Genomic DNA, 13,964 nt, shown 5'->3' on the forward strand with positions numbered 1-13,964 from the left:
ATAGCTTCTTGTTATTTGACAGTTGCTTTCCTATTCATTAGATGCAGCTTTGAAATACCTCATTATTGGCTGTTGTTTTCTTTGGTGGTACGTTTTGTATCTAGGCATGTTGAAGTAGCTTTAGCAGTCTTCCACTGTAGCTTGTTTGATCCTTTATAGTAGCTTTTTTGTTGTTTTTGTAAGTATCTTTTGTAGCCTTCCATGGTCGCTTTCATATTCAATAGTAGCTTTGTTTGTTATCTTTTGCTTTCCTAGTTTTTAAAAGTAGCTTTACTGATCCTTGGCAATAGATTTTATCTTTTTTCTTATCAGTATCATTCCTAGTCTCTGGGAGTAGTTTTTATGCTGTTTGTTAGTAGTTTTTTTTATTATTGCGAGTAGCATTGCTAATCTCTTGAATAGCTTTTGTGTTTCTTGGTACTAACTTCTTACTCTTTGGGAGTAGCTTTTGTGTTGCTTGGTAATAACTTTTCAAGTTTTCAATAGCCTTGTGATCCTTGGCAATAGTTTTTGTGTTGCTTGGTACTAGCTTTTGTATCCTGGCAATAACTTTCCGAGTTTTCAATAGTAGCTTTTGTGTTCCTTGACAATAGCTTTTGTGTTGCTTGACAGTAGCTTTTCTAGTTTTTGATAGTCGCTTTTGTGATTATTGTGTTGCTTGACAGTGACAATTCTAATTTGTTGGAGTAGCTTCCATATATAGTCTTTAACAATAACTTCTGTGTTGCTTGACAATAGTTTTCTTAGTTTGACAATAGCTTTAATGGTTAGTTTTTCTCACTGTTTTCACTTATTATGTGGTGTAGGTCTCTTCACAACACATGGCTGCTGCTCAAGAAGAAAAGGTTGCAGAGAGAAATAAGGAGAGCAAACCAACAACGAAAAGAAGCAAAATGGTATAGCTCATTCATAGTGCTGAAGAAGAACCAGTTGTAGAGAAGGAGTTCAATGGTCAATCAGATCAAATAGCACAAAAGGAAAGCAGTCTAAGACAAGGTTCATGTATGGCCTGATAAATGGAAAAAATAATCCAAAAAGAGGAAAGAAAGGAACAGGGGAAAAGCAGGGATAATATGGTTTTATTCTTTCTAAGTATTGCCAATAGCTTTTTAAAGTTTAGACAATAGTTTTTTGTAATGTAGACAATACCTTTCTTAAGTATTGGCAGTAGTCTTTAATATTGTTGGTAATAGATATCATGTTGTTGGTTATTGGATACATTTGCAAATGACATTAAAATGAATGTTCTATTTCAATTTCAGCTATAAAATGGATAGTGATGTCTATTTTCATTGTTATATTGATAATGCTATTATCCAGGTTATTGTCAATATTATATCAATTTTAAGTATCAAGAATGATATGATCCAAGTTCTTATTGATAAATGATAGTTATGTCGACGTTATATTGTTAATTTTATTGAAGTTATAGTGACAAAGAATAAGTATTGATAGTGTTATTGATGTTATATTGTTCATGAGTAACCATACATACAAAAAATGAATGCACGGAAAGACAATGCATAATGTCTTGAAAGTCAATCATTTGGAGATGTAAAGGACAAAGCAAAGATCAAAGTGCTACTACAGATCAAGAAAACTACAACATCCAATATAATTCTCATTATTTGGAAACTGCATTAAACATCATTGAAATTATCACGAAGTTTCATAACAATCTAGAAAGCTATTGCTAATGTTGTAAAATGCTACTACCAACGGTATACAAGAATACTTCAACTGTTGTACTAATATACTCCAACTCTGAAGTGTGCTACTGCCAGTTTTCATATAGTTGCAGTACATGGTTTCTTATTGTGGCGCTCCACCACACCACATCGACACACTTGATAGATCTTGCCTTTCCACTTTCTACAACATACTTCATTCGAACAGATTTTGGCCAACTAAATGACCTCTTGGTCAATGAAGGCTTCACAACAGGAATCGAGCTTAATGGATCCTTATAAACCACAACAAACTGAACTTTTTGCATTATGTCAGTTATCCACAAAAACAGTAACATTCTATATGTATATCATGAATCACTACTAGCAAAACGGGCAACTCACACAGATTTAAATCTGTGTGAAATACTACCATTTCACACAGATGTCAGTGTGTAAAGGGCTTTACCTACAGTGCAGCTACGGATTGTTTTTCGGTTGCCTTCGGAGGGGGCGCTAATGCTCTATTCACACGGTTTTGGGAGTCCGTGTGAAATTTTAAGTGGGTCCCCCTTGTCTTCCAGCATGCATAGTAGAATTTTATGTATTCCGTGTGAGATGAAAATAATATTTTAATAGTTTGTTCAGTGTGAAATACCATCTTAACACATAGATTTCTGTGAGAAATAGCTTCTTAACTCACACAGATATCTGTGTGAAATATGTTCTTAACTCCCACAAATAGCCGTGTGAATTGATTATTGTACTCACACAGATTTCAGAGTGAAATAAATCCCAACAAAACTTGTTATGAAATTTACTCATACTGAAATCAGTGTGAAATATGAATAGCATTAAAAAAAAAATTAGCTGTTAATTAACAAATACAAAAATATATACAATTGCATTTTATTTTTCCCAACAAAAGTATATTCAAACTCATCCACAATTACTGATAATAAAGTAAACTTTAATTACATTCCCAATATCTCTACATTGTTTTAATCCAGCTATATATCGTTGAGAAAGTGCCCAATATATACAAACTGGCCATGCCAGCAAGATCTTTATTTACATTTCTTGGCATACAAAAATGACATCTACTTCATACCTTAAATAAATTCTTGGCATACAAAAAACAAGGATATTTTCCAGAATACAATGTTGTTCAAGGTGGAATATGACTAAGATTTTCCCCCTTTTAACAACAAAATCCTTGGCCAAGAACATAGTTTGATAGAGCTTTGAGGATTAACTCAAAGTAGACAAAAACAAAACCATCAAAGTCAACAAATGACATCTACATAAGGTGAAACTTACCAGCTCACTTCAGCTGCTATTCTGGAACAGTTTGAGGCATTTCCGGGCGATATACATCATTGATGGCTGGGGTTGGGATCACAGGTCTACTACCTTTAGTCATTGGCTCAATATCTTGTGATAGTGTCTCAATCCCCGAAAAACCAGCTTCTTTCATCCATCTACCCATTTCAAGTGTTGCTAGTTCCTTCACCTTCCTTGCCATTATTGCCTCTTGTTGCATCTTAAACTGCTCCATTTGGGCTGTGAATTTTTTGTCCAGCTCAGCAGCTTCCTTCCTAATCCTTTCCTCCCTTTGGGCAGCTTCAATTCTCTCGTTTTTTAGCTTCAGTCCTCAATCTTGCAGTCTCCATGAACTGGGTACTGCATAATGCAGATAGTGTACATAAGAACGAAACTCAAAGTAGGATGACATCAATTGGGACATGGCTATAGCAATTTGTCATGAATAATAGAAGCGAAAAAAACGAACCAAACTCAAAGTACTCAAGCAGCAACTAAAGACAAGGCAAAATGATCATGTATGGATATCCTTGTTCTATAAGGCAGTACTGAAATTTGCATCTCTACGATTGCTTTTCAACTGTTTGGCACATGATGTACAATTGCTATTCCTAAGTACACAGAGGCATCTTTTCAGGAAACTCATTCAAAGAACCAGAAGATAATGAAAATGAAAAATGGGGTTTATGATGTACATGCATGTGACAGTTTTGTACGGTCAAGTTCATACTTCACAAAACTAAATCATAAGAAGCTGAACACAAGAAGCATATATAGTGTGTGAGTGCTTTAGGTTGCCAACTCCAGAAAATGTCAGCTGTCCTTTCAACTGCCGGGAATAATAAACCCATCAGACATCAATAATCCAAGACTACATTCCCATGTATTCTTTACCACCCAAAAGCCCTTTGTCCTCAAATATATATTATCAAATGAACCTTTTACTTTTCAACAAACTTTTAAAGAAGCACTCACTAGAGAAACCTTACCTTCACGGCTAACTTTTCCTCAACATATTTGCACGCTTCCCTCATAGCAAGCTGTACGCAATAAGATACATGGTTAAACATATTAAAATCTCTGATGCAGTTGTTGGCATATATTAGGACACAAACAAACAAGAAAATGCTCACCCTGTAACCACTAATAATGAATGTTAGGTGAATTTTGAGCTTCACTAGATCATTTGCTCGCTGCAAATTAAAGTCAAACCATAAATTAAACAAGTCCCCATCTTTTAGGCACATCAGATAGCTTTACTTTAGAACTTTAGAACCCACATACTGGATGAGAAGAAATCCCATATATCATTATCTTTAACAACTCTGCAGCAAGAATGACAACTGATGTCGTCCCATCTCCAGATCTTTGTCTTGAAGCTCAGCCAGAACAATTACGCTTCATCACCGCCCATGTGATATTAAATAAAGCCAACAGGTCCCACAAGAAAGTAATTTGAAACATTCTAACATAAATTAGCCTTTACCAGGAAGAAAAGAGTTCCTTAAAGCTAGTTCCGGATCTCCATTATCACAAGAAATTGGATCATGAATGGTGATTAACTTGGTCCCATCACCAAATGTCCCCTCAACCTACATACAAATCTACTAGTGAAAAACTGAAAATGGATTTAAATAACATGTTTCTGACAAATTTTTCAGCAGCACATTATATCTTTCTGGCTTCTCAAACTATAACAAAGATGAGAATGAGCATTATACCTGCACCATATCCAAAAGATATTGAACACCCGGAAGAAAAGGCTTCCTGTTTTGAAAAGAAATATGCACATAAATACGCACATAAATCCCAACAGTTCAACAAACTAGGCAATCCTTATAAAGGTCCACATAACTAAATAAGAGAAACTTGATAATGGTTACAATCTTCAAACCATTACCTCCTTAGAAGCTGTTTCCCAGTATCCATCAACTCTACCACAGATTTGTCACCATCTCTAACAAACTCCAATATCTACCATAACCTCTCTATATAAAACCAATTACCAATATCTCATACATCTCAAATATGATCAAAGTTTGAAACTCCAATATCTACCAAGAAAGCTATATCAGACCCAATAACCAGAATTAATTAGCTTACCAAGGCTTTTTCCCATCGATATCCTGCCACCTGGATAATAATTGATAACCAAAATCAGACCTGTGCCAAAGATGTACAAACCAAAAATTAGAGAGGCAGAACACAAACATTCTTCTTTGGACTCTCCATAACCAAATCAACATTAACAAAAGTCCCAAACACAAGCAAAAACCACAATGTTTCATAAAAAACAAACAGATTTCTCAAATTAGCAGTCTCAAGATTAGAGCAGTACCTGGAAGCCAGAATCAGAGGCTCAGCATGGACGACAGGTTACTCCAAGACTTGTTCAAAAGAAAAGGTAGCTAGCTAACTAGCTGTTGGAGAAGTATTGCAACTAAACTGTGAATTGCATTTCAATTATTATTCGTAACTGTGATTTTATTGGAAAACCCTAAAACCAATGAACAAGAAGGAGATCCCGAGAAGGCGAACCTGATCGTAGGTCTTGACGAGGCGGCAACGGAGGTAGGCCCTAAGCTCGTTGCCGAAGCTCGTCGGAATCTGGGCCGGTGGTGCTGCTCTGCGTCTCAGGCCTCTTTGTTAATGTTCTCAGGAAGCATCTCAAGCTTCCGTTTGAGAGGATTTAATGGCGGTAGCCATGGCGGCAACAAACTATTCAACTTGGCCGCCGACGAAGGCTTCGAATCCGAGGCCGTATAGATGAGATCTAAGGCGGAGGCGCGTTCTCCTTAAAGGCTTTATGCTTTCGTGGAGGCTTGCCGGACTAGGGTTTGGCGACTGGGGATGCTCCATCGTCTCCCGTAAGAAATCAAGGTGCAGCTACATAGATTTCATCTTCATCAATTTCAGAGAGAGTCGGAGGGGATTTTAGAGAGAGTGTGTGAGATTCGGGGGGAGAGAGAGAGAGAGAGGGTTTGGAAAGACAAGGGGGCGAGAGAGAATGAGAAGAGAGATAGGGTTCGAGAGTTTCAGACAAAGTGAAAAAAGTACGAAGTGTTGAACACACCATCATATATACTTGAAATATATAATCGGAGGGTAAGGGAAGTGAAAAATAATACCTGAAATCTATGAATCAACTGAAATCATTCACAGTCTTCTTGTTCATCATATAGGCAGCTCAACAAATGAAAACAATGACAAAGAATAACAATGGCAAACTTCTGATCAATCTTCTAGTTTTAAGAAATATAGCTACTGAAATCCGTGTGAAATGCACTTCCAACTCTTACTGATGTCTGTGTGTATTTACCTCAGTAATCTACTACTGTCGCGTTAATTGTCATTACAATTTTCACACGGAATTCCGTATGAAAATTATATTCTCACACGGATATCAGTATGTTCATTGTACACTGATATCTGTGTGATGCTCATTTCACACAGATATCTGTATCAAATTGTATTAGTTACTGAAGACCGTAGTTGTATAATACGTATAAGAATATAAAAAATTATGTTTAAATAATGAAATACTTTATTCACACTGACATCTGTGTGAACTGATTTCCCCACGGACAACCGTGTGAAAGTATCAACTCTTTCACACTGAAATCTGTGTGAATTGTTATTTCACACGGATGTCTGTTGCTATTGGTATGACAGAAACTCATGTGGGTCCAACTCAACTGATTTCATACTGTTATCTGTATGTAATTGTTTTTCACACGGATATCCGTAGCTGTAGAATATCTGTGTGAGTTGCCCGTTTTGCTAGTAGTGAATAAAACAAAGTGAAACAGAAAATATACTGTGAAACAAAGTACGTGAAACAGAAAATATACTGACAACAGTTCGAAAAACTACGGACATACATGTAAAAAACTGATATCACAGTTATCTACTGGAATAGTTATAGAAAGGTATTGAACAAAACTACTGATTGTGAAAAGTAAAAGAATTCCGTAAGAACAAATGTATGACAAAGTATTTTAATGAAAACTGAAGGCAATAGTGTGTTGTTGCACTGCTAACCTACTACTCTACCAACTAGATAGTCAAAAACAAAATTCAAAATTCAAAAACAAAGAAATACAAAAACTACTGAACACAAGCTACCTACAACAACTTGAAAAAACTACTGACATAAGTATAAAAAGCTATTCTCATAGTTATAAAAGACTGTTGGAATAGTTATAAAGCTACTACCATTCATCCTGATGTGATAAAAAATAAGAGAATTTTGTAATACAAAAAATATGAACAAGCAAGTATTTTAATGAAAACAAAATACATCAGTATGTGTTGTACCACGAACCTAGCACTCTTTCAACTAGATAATCAGCTTCTAGTTTTAATTTGAACAAAAGCACAAAAAGAAAACTACATAGAGTAGCTCACAAACAATCCACAGTATATAGGTTTGTTTAACTATTACATCAGCCTTTCTGTAGTGTATTAGTAACAATTCGCAATTATATCAGTGGCTTTTTCAACAATATGTCAATTGTCCACATAACACAATCAATTATTTCAATTGTCAAAATTGAAACAGAAATATATCCACCAAAGCAACATAACCGAAATGAAATAAAAAGAAACAGAGAACTTGAATTGGAATTGAATTGAAATTTTCAAAAACATGCTACTCAGTTCATCACTTCAAACATTGATCACTTAGATTAACAATCACAAAAGCTTGATAACAATTATAGAAGCAAAATCAGGAATCGAAGATGGAGATAAGAGACAAAATCGATCTTCAAACCCTAGATGATGAATTAGAAGCCTCAAACTCAAAGAAAGGAATGGCTTACATGCCTTCGAATTCTTGTTTTTGGATCCTACTGCGTGCGAGAGAGAGAGAGAGAGAGAGAGAGAGAGAGAGAGAGAGAGATTCGTCTTCGTCTGCGAGCTGGAGAGAGAGCTTCGTCTTCCTCAGCGAGCTAGAGAGAGAGAGAGAGTTTCATCATGGTAGAGAGAGAGATCGAGATAACTAAAACATAAATTTTAATGATAGACAGCTGAGGGTAAAATAGGTGTAGCATAAAAATGAGCTGATGGTTTTGGGCCCCAAAGTGGCCTTATGTGTACAAAACAATTTAGGTGGCCTTATGACTAATATAAGTTTCAAAATGACACTTATATGTAATTTTCTATTGATTTAGTCTCGTTGATGATCTAGGTCTTGGGCCCGAAATCCAAGCCCAATAACTTAAATCCAGGACAAAATGGTGAACATGAGAATTGGGTCAAAGTCTCTTTTAAAATCCAAAGCCCATATCAAAGAACAATCCTTTTCTATTTCTTCGTTCTAGTCTCACCTCTTTTTCCCACAGCAACCTAATATGCAGATGTAATATCAAAATCCTTAAGCGTGATTGATTCCTTCTGCTAATTAGTGAAGGAGAGACCTTGAGATCATCTAAGGAACATTCTCTTCTTCCTCAAACAATGAGTGTACAATTCCCAAGTCTCCTCGTCACCTCGTTCCATGTTTCATGTCACTGCGGTTGCGTTTGCTACAGCCATTGTCAACTATTGTAGCAACTTTCACTTCCCATATTCTTATCTCTCAAGTAAGAACATTTTTTTTTTTCCAGATTTTAGGGCAGAAATTGTGTATGGATTAAGGAGGAAAGGTTTTACCAAAAAAATCAAATGCACTGAGTCAGCATATCACCCTCTAAATAGAGTCTTGTAAAGGGAGATTTGGGACTAGAATAGGTATCCAGCTAGATCCAACAATACCCATAAACACTCAATATCAAAGCATTCAAGCATAAACTGATAAACCCAATTCTTATTCATTCTCAAACTCTTCCAAATCTTAAATTTCTCATAAACCATCCAACCATCCTTCCAATTCTCTCACTGCAATGTGTTTCTAGCTCCCACACCACACGTCATGCTATCAACTCTATTTATTTTTTTATATGATCTGAATCACATACAAAGTCATCCCATTAATTAAATTATTGAGTTGATTTTGACTTAATCATTGCTTAACTCTAAAAGGATCCTCACAAAGAGTTTTTTTTTTTTTTGGGAGAAGAAGTTGGGATCAATTGCCTGCTTAATTTATGGACGTCATGGGTTTAGGATAAGTAGCTGAACTTCCCACCAAAACAATGGATTTACATAAGTTAATTACAACTTACCTGTGAATCAAAAATCTTGTTTTAGAAATTATTAAAAGCATGATAGTAACTTCTAATTAGTGCTTAGAACTAAACATTATATTGTTTGAGAAGGTCATTCAGAAGTATTTGGGAGTGCTTATCTCAAAAGTGTTTTTGCTTGAAACCGCTTCTACTTTGAGCACATAAAAAATTGTTCCATATTTCAAAAAAAATTGTTCCAATTTCTTCTAAAGTGGCAAAACGAAAACTCAGCCATATACACTATTACTCAAGGTTCTAAAAAACTCTAGGCGCTAGTCGGGCGGAAGGCCGGGGACTAGCGCCCAGAGGCCTAGGTGGGGACTAGGCGGTTTTTTATTTTTTATTTTTATTTTTATTTTTATTTTTTATAACATATAATTATATAAATAAAAATATAAAAGATATTATAATGTTTGAAAATAGTGAAAATAATTCAAATATGGTTCAACAACAATGAGATAATGAGTTCTTAGAAATAAAAAACAATTGCAAATTTGATTCTTACAACCCTATTCCTCAAATCTTCTTCCCCATATCCCTCTAGTACTCCCTCCGTATCGGACTCAAACTCAAAACCCATCTCATCTAGTTCTTCCTCTTCATCCGACACAAAATCCTCCTCATGAACATCCTGAAATTAAGTGAAAAAAGGAAAAGCATTTAACATTAATTTTGAAAGTTCAAAACAGATACATAGCAAGGCAGTAAGCAAAGTCCAATCAACAAACAAGTCCAGAAAACAATCACCACAATACACACCCTCTAAACTAGTAAACTAGTACGATCGACAACATAAGATCCCTAGTTGACCAAAAAGGAACCTTTGCAATCTGGGTCATCCCCATTTTTCTCCTACTTACTACCAAACACAGATTTAGCATCCAATATGCAAACAAATATTCAATTCCCATCCAAAACAGATGCAAAATCCATCAAAAGTTCAAACAGATTGTTAGATACAGAGCAAGGCAGTAAGCAAAGTCCAAATTCTAGAACGGGAAAACACTCAAACAGCCAATTATCCAACTTGTCAACAGCTCAATAATACAATTTGATCATACTGAAATTGATACATTCATTATTCGAACCAAGAGAAACTGAGAAAGGCAGCGAACAACTTACCAAGCTTGAAGATTTTTGAATCGAACCAAGAGTCCAAGAGCAAGACGAGACTTAAACTGAAAACCCAGAAATTCATGACAGAGTGAGAGACAATCAGACAAATCAATTTTCGCATCAACTGAAAACCCAAACAGATCGATTGAAAAAAATAGGGCTAAATACTAATTACTACCTTGTACTTTAGGTCCAAAATCAATTCAGTCCCTAGACTTTTAATTTCATCAAAAACACCCCTACTCTACTATTTCTCATCTAATTGATCCTTCCGTGAGTTTGAGATGTTAAGTTGCTGACGTGGTATGCCAACTCAACTCTTGTGGGGCCCACATCCAAGGAAAATCCCCAAATTAACCCTGGCTCACTCTCACCCTTGATTTCACCAAAAACCTCAAAACCTATTACAATGGTTTCCCCCTAAACAGAGTCCCAAATAAAAAAAAATATAGGAAAACTAACTCTCTTCCTTTGAGATTGTTGCTGGGTTCAGTTTGGTGGGTTGTTCAATATTACTTGCGGGTAATAAAGGCAAGCCTGTATGTCGAGCACAAAACCTAAACCTGCTCTTGCAAGAACCTGATGTATCTCATGAAGAACTAAGGCTGTATCTGTCTGCACTGCAAATTTCATGACATTGGCCAACTTTATCATTGTGTTGAATTCAGATCAAGTCTGGGTAGCTTTTGATGAGAAAGATTAAACCTTTTGAAAAGGTGAAATGAGCTGCTGCAGTGCTAAGATTCTTTTTCCAATCTTCTCTCTACTCTAATATTTTGGCAGAAACAAAAAATACCCAAGTGATTAACCACACATGAAATTACACAAGAAAAATATACAGAAGGCAAGCAATTCCGATCTAAATTTCAAATCTTTCCGGTTACGGGTTCGTCCGTTTTCGGCTTCGTAGATCTTCTCTGACCGACTTGAGTGGTCATGCTTGCACACTGAACCTGTTCTTACACCACCCCATTTTTCTTTTTCTGCAAATAAACCAAGAATCATCACCAAAACAACCGCCTCATATTGATTATGATTCAATCAATTGCAAATTTCCAACACTTAGATAATTATTAGACTTGGACGAAGACAAGCCGGCCTTGGTCTTGGTGGAAGAAGCGGAGAAGGAATTGCTGCATGTCAATTCTGATTTCTGAAGAAAGCCATGGGTATCCACACATCGAGATCGTTGCTGGCCATGTCGGCGCCCCTCCAGATCAAGATTCACGCCTTCGTAATTCAATGAGCTTTTTGAATTTTTTTGATTTCGTCAAACTTCGATGGAAGAGAGATAGTTTCCTATTATTTTTTTTTTACTTGGGACCGTGTTTGGGGGAAAGCCACAGTAATGGGTTTTGGGTGAAATCAGGGGTGAGAGAGAGATAGGGTTAATTCTGAGACTTTCCCTTGTATATGGGCCCCACAAGAGTTGAGTTGGCATGCCACATCAGCTAGTTAACGCCTCCAACTCATGGAATACTGACAGAATGATCAATTAGATGAGAAATAATAGAGTAGGGGTGTTTTTGATGAAATTAAAAGTCTAGGGACTGAATTGATTTTGGACCTAAAGTACAAGGTAGTAACTAGTATTTAGCCCAAAAAAATAAACCCAGAAATTCAACTTACCAATTCAACCCACAAATTTATGAGGGAGTGAGTCAGTCAACCCACAAATTTATGAGGGAGTGAGTCAGTCAACCCACAAATTTATGAGGGAGTGAGTCAGTCAAGGAGAGAGCCAGAGAGGTCGTGCGTCCGCACCGGAGAGAGTGAGAGAGGCCGTGCGGCCGTGACGGAGAGAGAGAGAGAGAGAGAGAGAGGAGAGAGACGGCGACTTGAGTTTAGGTTTCAAGTTTGACCGTTTGAGACTTGAGTTCGATGTTTGCTATTGTACATACATGTACATTTACAAGCATAATTAGCTATAATGGGCTACGCTCATTGCACCGCCAGAGGTACTAATTCCCGCCAAAGGAATAACATGCAGATACACAGCCAAGCGAGCTACAGCCTGAGCCTCGGATCACCCCCAGATCACCGCCGACGCGCCGCCACGCGCCGTGCCAAGATAGCATCAGAAGCTCCTGAAGCTAGGGATCGAAGCACATCAGTCTCACATCGAAAGCAAGGAGAAGATCAGCCTCCTCCTCACCTATAAAAGGTTTTCTCCTCTCTCCTCATTAATTACGCATTTACTAATCATTTATTGTTATGCTGTCTATATGCATGGACTGACTTAGGCATCGGAGAAGTGAAGACCGCCCAATGCGGTCTCCCTCTGACGCCCTGTCTTTCATTTGACAGCTAGCGAAGATCACCAAGTCTACAGAGTAGCGGTCCGCCCACCGGACCCGCGTTAAACGAAGGTTCGGCTACCGCCGGACTTTGAGCATTAACAGCTATTTACCCCATTTGTTTAAAAAAAAAATGTAGCAGCGCCTAGTCGCCCAGCGCCCAACAGACCCGCCTAGGCTCTGCCTGCCCGACTAGGCGGCCGATTTTCAGCCCACCGCCTAGCTCCATCGACTAGGCCAAAATCAGAACGGAACTCAGCCGCCTAGCGCGCCTAGGCCGATTTTTAGAACCTTGGTATTACTACTGACATTTTTGTTGTGGCTAGACCACGACGATATATCCTGCGTCACTTTCACTTTTTGTCTGACTTTACTACTGGTTTCTAGAGCCTTTGCCCTTCCCCTCGTTTTTTTTCTTTATTCTTTTTTATTTTTTGAGATAATTCCCTTTATACGTACAAAAAAAAACAATAGTGTACTAACAAAATTCATATACGCATGCAGGTATGTGGTTAGGGCTGTCAATGGGTCATGTCGGGCTGGGTTAGTGTTGGGTCAAGGTATTTGTCGTGTCACAAGATATAAACCCAAACCCAACCCATTTAATAATCGTGTCAAAAATTTAAACTCAAACCCAACCTATTTATTAAATGGGTTACCTGTTTCCAACCCGCTTAACCCATTTAATAAATAGGTCGTGTCTTGTTAGACAAAATGACCCATTTAAGCGTTAACAATGAGACCCATTTAACTAAAAAATGCATAAATTGATTAAATTCACTAAAAACTCCACAAGACGAAGAATATAAATAATTATATATAATGCATAAATAATTAAATTCAATAATTAAAAAGCGAAATATTTCAAATTGTCTAATCCTATGATCAAATACTCCGAACGTCCAAAATTTCAAGAAGAAACATAGTACGATCGGGTTATACGGGTTCACTTCATATTAGCGGGTTGACCCGTGGCCGACCCATTTATTAAATGGGTCATGGCGGGTTGACCCACCGCAGACCCTCTTTTTAATCGTGCGGGTTCAACTAGCTTTTATTTTGTGCGGGTTTCGAGTCGTGTTATCGGGTCGTGTCGGAATTGACAGCCCTATACGTGGTGCATGTGATGTTGATATTTTATTCCCAATGGATAACTTTACAAATGAATGCAGTTGGGTTTTGAGACAACTGAGGGTCTATTTGACGACATATGCGCAAATCGTACGGCTCTTTTTTAAGCTCAATTATTAACGCCAATGTCGGAAGTAGAGGATTGTTACATCAATGTAGGAAGTTAGTAATCCTAGATCTCTACTCTCGATGTCAAACGTATAATTTGTCCTTTTGTTTCCTATACTAGCAAGAGTGCCCGCGCTTTGCTGCGGGATGTG

The 13,964-nt window shown here is 37.2% G+C and overlaps 1 long non-coding RNA gene across 6 annotated transcripts; it reads right to left on the reverse strand.

Annotated features, from left to right (window-relative positions):
* Positions 1 to 2,599: 2,599 nt before the first annotated feature.
* LOC133725762 (uncharacterized) lies at positions 2,600 to 6,221 on the reverse strand. Of its 6 annotated transcripts, none has more exons than XR_009854544.1 (10): positions 6,119 to 6,221; positions 5,529 to 5,876; positions 5,329 to 5,435; positions 5,094 to 5,153; positions 4,891 to 4,978; positions 4,712 to 4,757; positions 4,275 to 4,582; positions 4,124 to 4,183; positions 3,980 to 4,030; positions 2,600 to 3,350 (listed from the first exon to the last, which is right to left on the reverse strand). It is a non-coding gene; the product is annotated as an uncharacterized LOC133725762 (long non-coding RNA). The 6 variants fall into 6 exon arrangements; XR_009854543.1 differs by lacking the exon at positions 6,119 to 6,221 and having other exon boundaries at positions 4,275 to 4,388; positions 4,477 to 4,582; positions 5,529 to 6,103; XR_009854547.1 differs by lacking the exon at positions 6,119 to 6,221 and having other exon boundaries at positions 5,329 to 5,410; positions 5,529 to 6,106.
* Positions 6,222 to 13,964: the final 7,743 nt, after the last annotated feature.

This window comes from Rosa rugosa, chromosome 1, assembly GCF_958449725.1.
Source record: "Rosa rugosa chromosome 1, drRosRugo1.1, whole genome shotgun sequence".
NCBI classification, from domain to species: Eukaryota; Viridiplantae; Streptophyta; class Magnoliopsida; order Rosales; family Rosaceae; genus Rosa; species Rosa rugosa.